The sequence below is a fragment of the Cupressus sempervirens genome, chromosome 10 (genome assembly GCF_028749045.1).
Source record: "Cupressus sempervirens isolate cs-2001-9-10 chromosome 10, ASM2874904v1, whole genome shotgun sequence".
NCBI classification, from domain to species: domain Eukaryota; kingdom Viridiplantae; phylum Streptophyta; class Pinopsida; order Cupressales; family Cupressaceae; genus Cupressus; species Cupressus sempervirens.
Window position 1 is genome coordinate 932,291,059 of NC_143127.1, and position 13,744 is coordinate 932,304,802.

A 13,744-nucleotide genomic window follows, 5' to 3' on the forward strand; every position below is an offset into this window, starting at 1 on the left:
AATGACACCGTTCGACCCATTACATGACAACATATGTCCCTAGGGGTCCTAGGACCCCTAGGGACATATTAGAATCGTTCTTGTTGGTTGAAGGGGGTCATAGGTTGACCTATGAACCTGTTCGACCTATTACATGATGAGATATTTCACTAGGGGTCTTAGGACCACTAGAGACATGTTAGAATTATTGTTATGGGTCAAAGGGGGTCATAGGGGTAGCTATGACCCCGTTCGACCGATTACATGATGACATATGTCCCGAGGGATCCTAGGACCCTTGGGGACATATTAGAATCATTCTTGTGAGTCCAAGTGTTTCATAGGTTGACCTATGAATCCCTTCGACCCATTACATGATGACGTATGTCCCTAGGGGTCCTAGGAGCCCTAAAGACATTACAATCATTCTTATGAGTCGAAGGGTGTCATATGTTGATCTATAACCCACTTCAACCTATTACATGATGACATATGTCCTTAGGGGTCCTAAGACCCTGAAGGACATACTAGAATTGTTCCTATAGATCAAAGGGGGTTATAGGGTGACGTATTACTCTTTTTGACCCCTAGGGACATATTAGAATTGTTCTTATGAGTTGAAGGGGGTCATAGATTTAACTATGACCCTGTTTGACCCATTATATGACAACATATGTCCCTAGGGGTCATAGGACCCATAGGGACATATTAGAATCATTTTGATGGGTCAAAGGGGGTCATAAGTTGATCGATGACCCTGTTCAACCCATTACATGATGACATATATCCTTGGGGTTCCTAGGACCTCTAGGGACATATTAGAACCATTCTTATGGGTTGAAGGGAGTCATCGGTTCACTTATGACTCCTTTCGACCTTTTATATGAAGACATATGTCCTTAGGGGTCCTTGGACCCCTAGGGACATATTAGAATAATTCTTATCGTTTGAAGCTATGACCCCATTCGACACATTACATGATGACATATGTCCTTAAGGGTCCTAAGACCCCTAGGAACATATTAAAACCATTTTTGTGGGTCGAAGGGGGTCATAAGTTGACCAATGACGTTGTTTGATCCGTTTAATGACAACATATGTCCCTAGGGGTCCTAAGATCCCTAAGGACATGTTAGAATCATTCTTATGGGTCCAAGAGGGTCATAGGGGTAGCTCTTACCTTGTTCGATTGAATACATAATAACATATGGCCCGAGGCATCCTAAGACCCTTGGGGACATATTAGAATCGTTCTTCTGGGTCCAAATGTTTCATAGGTTGACCTATGAACCCCTTTGACTAATTACATGACGACGTATGTCCCTAGGGGCTCAAGAGCCCTAAAGACATTACAATCATTAAACAAATTAAATGACAACATATGTCCCTAGGGGTCCTAAGACCCCTCAGGACATATTAGAATCATTCTTATGGGTCCAAGAGGGTGATAGGGGTAGTTATGACCCTGTTCAAATGATTATATGATGACATATGTCCTGAGGGATCCTAAGACCCCTAGGGACATATTAGAATCATTCTTATGGGTCCAAGTGTTTCATAGGTTGAGCTATGAACCCTTTTGACCCATTACATGATGACCCATGTCCTTAGGGGTCCTAGGAGCCCTAAAGACATTACAATCATTCTTATGGGTCGAAGGGTATCATATATTGACCTATGACCCACTTCAACCCATTACATGATGACATATGTCCCTAGGGGTCGTAAGACCCTAAAGGACATACTAGAATCGTTCCTTTAGGTGAAAGATGGTCATAGGGTGACGTATTACTTGCTTCAACCCATTGCATGATGAAATTTGTCCATAGGGGTCCTAGGATCCCTAGCGACATATTAGAATCGTTCTTATGGGTTGAAGGGGTTCATAGGTTCACCATTGACCCCCTTTGACTCATTACATGATGACATGTGTCCCTAGGGGTCCTAGCACCCTTGCAAATATATTAGAATTATTATTATGGGTCGAATAGGGTCATAAGCTGACCTATGACCCCCTTCGACCAATTACATGATGACATATGTCGCTAGGGGTCCTAGGACACCTAAGGAAATACTAGAACTATTCTTATGGATCAAAGGGGGTCATAGGTTGACGATTGACCCCCTTCGACAAATCACATGATGACATGTGTCCCTCATAGTCATAGTCATAAGTTGACTTATGAAACCTTTCAACCCATTACATGATGACATATGTCCCTAGTTGTCCTAGGACCCCTAAGAACATATTAGAATCATTCTTATCGATCGAACCTATGACCCTATTCGACCCATTACATGATGAAATATGTCCCTAAGGGTCCTAAGACCCCTAGGGAAATATTACAACTATTCTTGTGGGTTGAAGGGGATCATAGGTTTTCCAATGACACTGCTCGACCAATTAAATGGCAACATATGTCCCTAGGGGTCCTAAGACCCCTAGGGACATATTAAAAATTATCTTGTGGGTCGAAGGGGGTCATAGGTTGACCTATGACCCCGTTCCACCTATTACATGAAGAAATATTTTCCTAGAGGCCCTAGAACTTCTAAGGACATATTAGAATTATTGTGATGGGTTGAAGGGGGTCACAAGGTGACCTATGACCTTGCTCAACACATAACATCACGAGATATGTCACTAGGGTTCCTAGGACCTCTAGGGTCATATTAGAATCATTCTTATGGGTAGAAGGGGATCATAGGTTGACCTATGACCTGTTCAACCCATTACATGATGACATATTTCCCTAGGGTCTTAGGACCCCTAGCGACATATTATAATCATTCTTATGGGTCGAAGGGGGTCATATGTCAAGCTATGACTCAGTTTGACTAATTACATGACAACAAATGTCCTTAGGGGTCCTTGAACCCCTGGGGACATATTACAATTGTTCTTATGGGTAAAAGGTGGTCATAGGTTGACCTATAACCCTGTTCAACCCATTACATGAAGACATATGTCCCTAGGTGTCCTAAGGCCCCTAGGGACACATTAGAATCATTCTTATGGGTTGAAGGGGGTCATAAGCTGACCTATGACCCCCTTTGACCCATTACATGATGACATATGTCCCTAGGGGTACTTAGGACACCTAGGGACATATTAGAATCATTCTTATGGTTTGAAAGGGGTCATAGGTTGAGCTATGACACTATTCGACCCATTACATGATGACATATATCCTTAGGGATCCTAGGGCCCATAGAGACATATTAGAATCATTCTTATTTGTCAAAGGTGGCCATAGGTTGACCTCTAACCCCCTTCAACCCATTACATGATGGCATTTGTCCGTAGGGGTCTTAGGACCCCTTGGGACATATTAGAATTGTTCTAATTTGTCAAATGGGGTCATAGGTCACCCTATGACAACCTTCGACCTTTTACATGATGACATATGTTTCTAGGGGTCTTAGAACCCTTAGAGAAATATTAGAATCATTGTAATGGGTTAAAGGGAGTCATAGGTTGACCTATTACCCCGTTCGACCCATTAAATGATGACATATGTCCCTAGGGGTCCTAGGACCCCTAGGGACATATTAGAATCATTCTTATGGGTCGAAGGGGGTCATAGGTTGAGCTATGACCCCGTTCGACCAATTACATTATGACATATTTCTTGAGGGATCCTAGGACCCCTTAGGAGATATTAAAATTATTCTTATGGGTCAAAGTGGGTCAAAGGTTGACCTATGACTGCCTTTGACCTATTAAATGATGACATATGTCTCTAGAGGTCCTAGGGCCCTGAGCGACATATTACAATTTTGGATATGGGTCAAAGGGGGTTTTAGGTTGACCTATGACCTCCTTCGACCCATTACATCATGACATATGTCCCTAGAGCTCTTAGGACCTCTAGGGACATATTAAAATTGTTGTTATAGGTCTAAGTGGGTCATAGGTTCGACCCATTACATGATGACATATGTCCCTACGGGTCCTAGGACCCCTAAGGACATATTAGAATCATTCTTATGGGTCCAAGGGGGTCATAGGTTGACCAATGACCCCTTTCAACCCATTACATGATGACATATGTCGCTAGGTGTCCTAGGGCCCCTAGACAAATATTAGAATCATTCTTATGGGTCAAAGGGGGTCATAGATTGACCTTTGACCTCCTTCGACCCATTACATGACAACATATGTAGCTAGGGTTCTTAGGAACCCTTGGAACATATTAGATTTGTTCTTATGGGTCAAAGAGGGTAAAAAGTTGACTTATGACCCTATTCGACCCATTACATGATGACATATGTTTCTACAGGTCCTAGGACCCTTAGGGATAAAGAAGAACCATTATAATGGGTCGAAGTAGGTCATAGCTTGACCTATGACCCCCTTCGACCCATTACATGACGACATATGTCCCTAGGGGTCTTAGGACCCCTAGTGACATTAGAATCATTTTTATCAATTTAAAGGGGTCATAGGTTGACCTATGACCCCCTTTGACCCATGACATGATGACATATGTCCCTAGGGTGACCTATTACTCCTTTCAACCCATTACATGACGACATTTTTCCCTAGGGGTCCTAAGACCCCTAGCGACACATTAGAATCATTCTTATAGGTCAAAGGGGGTCATAGGTTGACCTATGACCCCCTTCGACCCACTACATGATGACAAATGTCCCTAGGGGTCCTAAGACCCCTAAGTACATATTAGAATCATTCTTATGGGTCGAAGGGAGTCATAGGGTGACCTATGACCCTCTTCGACCCATTAGATGACAACATATGTCTTTAGGGGTCCTAGGACACCTATGGACATACTATAATCATTCTTATGGGTCGAAGGGGGTCATACATTGACCTATGACTTCCTTTGACCCATTACATGATAAAATATGTCCTTAGGGGTCCTAAGACCCTTAGGGACATATTACAATCATTCTTATGTGTTGAATGGGGTCATAGGTTAACCTATGATCCTATTTGACCCATTACATGATGACAGATGTCCTGAGGGGTCCTAGAACCCCTAGGGACATATTAGAATTGTTCTTATGGGTCGAATGGGGTCATAGGTTTACCTATGACCCTTTGTTACCCATTACATCATGACATATGTCCCTAGTGGTCCTAGGACCCCTAGGGACATATTAGAATCGTTCTTATGGGTCGAAAGTGATCAGAGGTTGACCTATGACCTTGTTTGACCCATTACATGATGATATATGTCCCTAGGGGTCTTAGGGCGCATAGTGACATATCAGAATCATTCTTATGGGTCAAAAGGGGTCATAGGTTGACCTCTTACCCCCTTCGACCCATTACATGACGACATATGTCCCTAGGGGTCCTAGAACCCCTAAGTACATATTAGAAAGATTCTTATGGGTTGAAGGGGGTCATAGGTTGACCTATGACCAATTTTGACCCATTAAATGATGACATATGTGTCGAGGGATCCTAAAGCCCCTGGGGACATATTAGAATTGTTCTTAAGGGTCGAAGGGAGTCATAGGTTGACCTATGACCCCCTTCGACCCATTACATGATGACATATGTCCCTACAAGATCTAGGACCCCTGGGGACAATTAGAATTATTCTTATGGGTCGACGCGGGTCATAGGGTGAAGTATGAGCCCCTCTGACCCATTACATGACTACATTTGTCCATAGGGTTACTAGGACCCTTAAGGACATATTAGAATCATTCTTATGGGTTAAAGGGGGTTATAAGTTGACCAATGAGCCACTTTGACTCATTACATGATGACATATCTCTGTAGGGGTCCTAGGACCCCTAGGGACAAATTGGAATTATTCTTATTGTTCAAAGTGAGATATAGGTTGACCTATGACCCCGTTCATCCCATTACATGACAAAATATGTCTCCAAGGGTCCAAGGACTCCTAGGGACATATTAGAATCATTCTTATGGGTCGAAGAGGGTCATAGGGTGACATATAACCCTGTTCAACCCATTACATGATGACATATGTCTCTAGGGGTCTTAGAAACCCTAATGACATATTAGAATCATTCTTATGGCTCAAAGTGGGTCATAGATTGACCTATGACCCTCTTTGATTCATTACATGATGAGATATGTCCCTAGGGGTCCTAAGACCCCTAGGAACATATTAGAATCATTCTTATGGGTCAAAGGGGGTCATAGGTTCTTCAACCAATTACATGATGACATTTTTTCCTAGGTGTCCTAAGTCCCCTAAGGACATATTAGAATCATTCTTATGGGTCAAAGGGGGTCATAGGTTGACATATGACCCCCTTCGACCCATAGCATGATGACATATCTACCTAGGGGTTCTAAGAACCCTATGGACATATTAGAATCATTCTTATGAGTCGAAGGGAGTCATAGGGTGACCTATGACCCCTTTTGACCCATTACATGATGACATATGTCTCTAGAGCTCCTAGGACCCTAGGGACATACTAGAATTGTTCTTATGGGTCAACAGGTGTCATAGGTTGATTATTGGGTCCCTTTGACCCATTACATGATGACATATGTCCCTAGGGGTCCTAGGAACCCTAAAGACATATTAGAATCGTTCTCATGGGTCAAAGGGGTTCATAGATTGACCTATGATCTCATTCCACCCATTACATGACAACATATGTACCTAAGGGTCCTAAGACCCATAGGGAAATATTAGAATCATTTTTATGGGTTGAAGGTGGTCACAGGTTGACGTATGACCCCATTTGACCCATCACATGATGACATATGTCCCTAGTGGTCCTAAGACCTATAGGGACATATTAGAACCCTTGTTATGGGTCAAAGAGGGTAATATGTTGACCTATGACCCTATTCGACCCATTGCATAATGACGTATTTCCCTAGAAGTCCTAGGACCCCTAGGAACATATTAGAATTGCTTTTATGGGTCAAAGGGAGTCGTAGGTTTACCTATGACCACGTTCGACTCATTACATGACAACATATGTCCCTAGTGGTCCTAGGACCGCTAGGGACATTAAAATTATTATTATGGGTCAAAGGGGGTCATAAGTTGTCGAATGACCCCATTCAAACCATTACATGATGACATATCTCCCCATGGGTCCTAGGACCTCTAGGAACATATTAGAATCATTCTTATGGGTCGAAGGGGGTCATAGGTCAACCTACGACTCCATTCATCCCATTACATGATGAGATATGCCCCTAGGGGTCCTAGGATCCATAGGGACATATTAGAATCATTCTTATGGTTTGAAGGGAGTCATAGGTTGACCTATGACCTCATTCAACCCATTACATGATGACATATGTCCCTAGGGGTCCCAAGACCCCTAGGAACATATTAAAATCATTCTCATGGCTCAAAGGTTGTCATAGGTTGACCTATAACCCCGTTCGATCAAATACATGATGACATATGTACCTATGGGTCCTAGGACCTCTAGGGACATATTAAAATCATTCTTAAGGGTTGAACAGGGTCATAGGTTGAGCTATAACCCCCATTCGTTCCATTACATGACAAGATATGTCCTTAGGGGTCATAGGGCCCCTAAAGACATATTAGAATCATTCTTATCGGTCAAAGAGGTTCATAGGATGACCTGTGACTCCGTTCAACACATTCAATGATTACATATGTCCTTAGGGTTTTTAGGACCCTTAATAACATATTAGAATTGTGCTTATGGGTCAAGGGGGTCAGAGGTTGAGCTATGACATTGTTTGACCAGTTACATGATGGCATATATCCCGAGGTGTCGTAGGACCCTTGAGATATATTAAAAATATTTTTATGGGTCAAAGGGGTTCATAGGTTGGGCTATGACCCCCTTCCACCCATTACATGATGACATATGTACCTAGGGGTCTTAATGCCGCTATAGACATATTAGAATTGTTCTTATGGGTCGAACGGGGTCATAGGTTGACCGATGACCCCCTTCGACCCATTACATGATGACATATGGAATTAGGGATCCAAGGACCCATAGGGACATATTAGAATCATTCTTATGGGTCAAAGTGGGTCATTGGTTCACCTATGACCCCCTTCGACACATTACATTGTAACATATGTCCCTAGGGGTCCAAGGACCATTAAGGAGATATTAAAATTGTTATTATGGGATGAATGGATCATAGGCTTTCCTCTGATCCCCTTTGACCCAGTACATGATTACATTTGTTTGTAGGGTTACTAGGATGCCTAGGGACATATTAGAATCATTCTTATGGGTCGAAGGGGGTCATAGGTTTATCTATAACCGCCTTCAACCCTTTACATGATGACATATGTCCCTAGGGGTCCTAGGAACCCTAGGGACATATTAGAATCATTCTAATGGGTTGAAGGGGGTCATAGGTTGACCTGTGACCCCCTTTGACTTATTAGATGACTAGATATGTCCCTATGGGTCCTAAGACCAATAGGGACATATTACAAAATTTCTTAAGGGTCGAAGGGGGTCATACGGTGACCTATGACCACCTTCAACCTATTACATGATTACATATGTCCTTAGGGGTCTTAGGATGCCTAGGGACATATTAGAATCATTCCTATGGGTCAAAGGGGGTTATAGGTTGACCTATAACCCCCTTCGACCCATTACATGATGACATATATCCCTAGGGGTGCTAGGATCCCTATAGACATACTAGAATCTTTCTTATGGGTGAAAGGGGGTCATAGGTTGACCTATGACTCCCTTCGACCCATTACATCATGACATATGTCCCTAGGGGTCTTAGGACCCCTAGGGACATATTAGAATTGTTCTTATAGGTTGAAAGGGATCATAGATTGACTTATGACCCCGTTCAACCCATTATATGAGGACATTTGTCCTTAGAGGTCCTAGGACCCAAAAGGACATATTAGAATCACTTTTATGGGTTGCAGGGGGTCATAGGTTGACCTATGACCTAGTTCGACCAATTACATGAAGACATAAATCCTTAGGGTTCTTAGGACCTCTAGGGACATATTAGCAAAGTTCTTATGGGTGGAAGGGGCTTATAGGCTTACCTATGACCCTATTCGACACATTACATGATGACATATATTCTTAGGGGTCATAGGACCCCTAGGGACATATTAGAAATGTTCTTATGGGTCGAAAGGGGTCACAAGTTTACCTATGACCCTATTTGACCCATTACATGACAACTTATGTTCCTAGGGGTCCTAGGACCCCTAGGGACATATTAGAATTGTTCTTATGGTTCGAAGGGGGTCATAGGTTGAGCTATGACCCTATTCGATCAATTACATGATGACATATTTCCCAAGGGGTCCTAGGACCCCTGGAGACATATTAGAATCATTCTTATGGGTCAAATTAGGTCATAAGTTGACTTATAATTGTCTTCGACACACTACATGATGACATATGTCCCTAGGGGTCTTAGGACTCTTATTGACATATTAGAATTGTTCTTATGGGTCGAAGAGAGTTGTAGGTCAACCTATGACCCCCTTCGATCCATTATAGGATGAAAAATTTTAGTAGGGGTCGTAGGACCCCTAGGGACATATTAGAATCATTCTTATGGGTTGAAGGAGGTGATAGGTTGAGCTATGACCCCGTTTGACCAATTACATCATGACATATGTTCCGAGCGGTCCTAAGACCCCTAAAGTCATATTAGAATAGTCCTTATGGGTGAAACGAGGTCATAGGTTGACCTATGACCCCCTTCAACGTATTACATGATGAGATATGTCCCTGTAGGTCCTACGGCTATTGGAGACATATTAGAATCATTATTATGGGTTAAAGGTGGTCATAGGTTGACCTATGACCCCCTTCAACCTATTACATGATGACATATGTCCGTAGGGGTCTTAGGATCCCTAGGGACATATTAGAATTGTTTTTTTGAGTCAAAGGAGGTCATAGGTTGACCTATGACCACTTTTGACTTATTACATGATGAGATATGTCCCTAGGGGTCTTAAGACCCCTAGGGACATATTAGAATCATTGTTATCGATTGAAGAGGGTCATAGGTTGACCTAAAACGCCATTTGACCTATTACATCATGACATGTGTCCCCGAGGGGCCTAAGGATGCAAGGGACATATTAGAATAATTCTTATGGGTCAAAGGGGGTCGTAGGTTGACCTATTACACCCTTCGATCCATTACATGATGACATATGTCACTAGTGGTCTGAAGACCCTTAGGGACATATTATAATCGTTCTTAAGTGTCGAAGAGGGTCATAGGTTGACCTATGACCCTGTTCGACCCATTACATGATGACATATGGCCTTAGGGGTCCTAGAACCCCTAGGGACATATTAGATGTCACACAGCCAAGATGAGTGGTAACCCACTTCTCCTCTTTCATTTCTCAAGGGTATAAAGTCCCTTGAGGCTTAGCCCAAGTGACAGAATTTTGATCCCAAGAGAATTGTCTTTGGATTCACCTCCCGATCTTTATACTTCACCGGAATGCTAGAGTTGAGGTCATCCCAAGGGGTGATGAAATCCCCGAGCAGGCCTCCTAAAATTTAAACAAGATTTTGGATCCTAATCTTATGCACCCAAGATGGCCTCAAAAGATGACAAGGGGGGGAGAAGACTTGGATGATCTTGGGCTAAAAGACAAAGTTCTTTTCCAACTAATGCTTAAGTTTTTTGATCTAGACTTTTTGAAAACACACATGATTAAGATGCAAATGTTCAATTTCAATTTGAAATGCACCAACAAAAGAGAAGTGATCGAAGAATGAATACACAAAGGAGAGTTAGGGTCAACAACAAAGTAAATTCGCACACTTAGAGGCCCTCCATGTCAAGTATCGATTAATTTCCTTTAAGGCATTCAAGAGTTGGTGTTTGTTCGTTTTAAGGCCAAAAAAAAGATGTGTGTAAAGCTCAATTTCAAGCACATGCCCGGACACCCTCCATGTCAAGATTTGTTCATTTTTTATGCCCAAATGAAGTGTTAGCGAGACTAATGTGCATTCAAGAAATTTTTATCTTAGAAAAACTAATAAAAACTCAAGTGAGTGGAGTTTGATTTTTGTGGAGCATTTAACACCTTCTTAGGTAGACCCATCCCTATATATGACGCTGATATTGCAACCAATGGTTAGAATGATGGATGATTAAAGAGGGCGAGTCCAACAAAAAACTCACTCAAAGTATGTTTATTTGTTTTTATAACTCAGAAAGTTTCTAAAATGTGGATTCTTTTTATGCCCCAAAAGATGAAGTGTGATGTATGATAATGATTATTGGATCTGTGGCATTCAAGATTGGATTTGTTATGTATTTCAATGAAAAAAAACAAATTTGATTTTAATCCATGGCACTCAAGAGTGATTTTAGCAACATGCATTCAAAGATGAGTGTTTAAACATTCAAGTTCTTTCCTTCGAGTATTCAAGATTGAGATTTTGCGTGTTAGTTGAAGAACTTTGAAGTGCTTTGTTTTAACCTTAGATCATTCAAGATTGAGTTTCTTTGAACTAAAATTCAAAGAGGAAGGAATAGTGATGCTTTTCTTTCCAATTTAGATCATTCAAGATTATTTTTGAATAAAAAAAAAAAAGATTTTTTGGACTTTGGTTTTCATTCAAGTTTTTTTGTTCTAGTTTGCATGTTTTAAGCCCAAAAATGATATTTCTAGATTCTTTTGATGCATGAAAAACCTAGGAAACATTCAAGATTTTGCAACAAGACATTTGTTTGGAACAAATAACAAAGCTTTTAGGACAATTTTGGCAACTATTTAGGACTCTTGGTTTTCATGAGATTTTAAAATAATGTTAAAATATTTGCAAATGAAGTTCATTTTATCCCTGATTGATGCTTTTAGTTTGATTTAGATTTTTGTGTGCATTTAGTGTTGATTTTGAACCTTTTGAAATGGAAACTTGAAGTTTTTTTTAAGTTTCCAAAAATGAAGTGTTCCTAAGTTTACACGAATGAATCTAAAACCTTGATGTTGCAAGGATCCAAATGATTGGCTTGATTTAGTTTCAGTTGTTAAAAGATTTTATTTTTTTGCAAATTTTGAGTTTTTAATGGATTTAAGTATGATTTGGGGGTTCATTTTAAGCACTAAAACAAGGTGTGTATGATTTTGCTTCCTTAAAAAAAATGGCCAAGATCCCACAAGAAGAAGAAGAAGTAGTAGACAGAATAGAAGAAGAGTATAGACAAGAAGAGGAAGAAGAATTCCTAGTGCTCTGTCCACCTATAAGCTTAAATTTTTTGAAAACACTCTAACTCCCATCAGAATCTTTGCCAAGAACTCTTGCTTCATCTTCTTCTTGCTTCCTTGGAGCTACAAAACCTGATTAAATGCCCCTACCAATCACAAAAAAATGAAAATTAGACAAAGTTAGTACAAAACATGCAATTTTGACTACAAATGATAACAAGGATGACCCATGTAGGGTCCCACCGAGCGTTCCAGAATGTATACGAGGATTAGTACTGCAAAGAACAGTAAATATCAAATCAAAAATTATTCAAAAAACTAAATAAATGTAACTTCAAGATAGACTAAGATGAGCTCTCAATTGAGAATATGAGCCATTAATGGGCTCTCTCAATGAGAAGCTATCTTGTTGAGTAGCTTTGTCTAATTAGATAGGATGTATGCTCGATTCTCCAAAGGCTTCAATGGTGTTCTTGATGAATTTTGGTTTGGGTGAATGGATTTGATATAAAATGGCTTCTCAAAAATGGCATTATGGCTTTACTTCATGATCAAAATGACATTACTTTGTTACTATGGATGATTGTGTTAAAATGGCTTGGGAGAGGATTTCTTAAATAGGCAAAGGGCTTGAGGGATCAAGGGCTAGGATGCAAGGATGGGAGAAAGCTTATGCAAGGTTTAGATTGAATGAGAGGAGAGCACATGGATTGTGCTTCTTTATAGCCAATCAGGGAGTGACACATGTCACAGGGTCATTGGTTAGAGCAAGAGGGGTTGAGGGGTCAACAAAGGAGGCTCAAAGCTCATAAAGACCCTCATAATGGCTTGAAAGCGAAATGAATGGGCTTGTAAGAGTCATTTATGGCTTTGTGGGCTTCATAAAATTGTATGGTTGGGATATTTGTGAGAGAGTTGAGATATTTTGACTTGGGTTGGATTAAGAATGTCTTAAGCTTGACTTAGGAATGTGTAAATGATTAAGGCTTGGATTAGGCTTGGGTAAAGATTAGATTAGGCTTGTTAGAGATGGGCAAGTGGATGGCATTTAATGAGAGTGGGTGGAGGAGGAGATATTTGTTAGCTTTGGCTTAGGTTAGCAAGTCTTAACCCATGTTTAAGGAATGTGACAAGGTTAGGGGGGGATTAGGATTAGGGTAAAAGATAAAGATTGACATCTTCTAGAAGAGTCTAGGCTTTGGATGAGGATGAAGACTTTTTAGAAGAGTCTAGAACTTCCTAGGATGAGGATAAATAAAGTTTTATTTATTTCAAGGGTTTGTGTTGAGAAGATATTTATTAAAACATTTTTTAATAAACACGAGGATTAATATTTAATCTTAATTAAATATTTTGAGTTGGGATTAGGGGTAGGAAATGATGGGATTAGCCTTTAATCAAAATTAAAGAAGGATTAGAAGATTTTGAAAGAGATTAGTGGTCTTAAAGAAATTGGCCAAGTTTTGGGCAAAAAATAAATAAATAAATTATTTTAAGATTTTTGGTCAATTTATTAATTAAATAAGGAAATAATGTTTAAATAAGATTTAAACATTTTTGGGAGGGATTCCTTAATTAAATATTTTTAATTAAGATAAAGGGATTTAATGAAATAA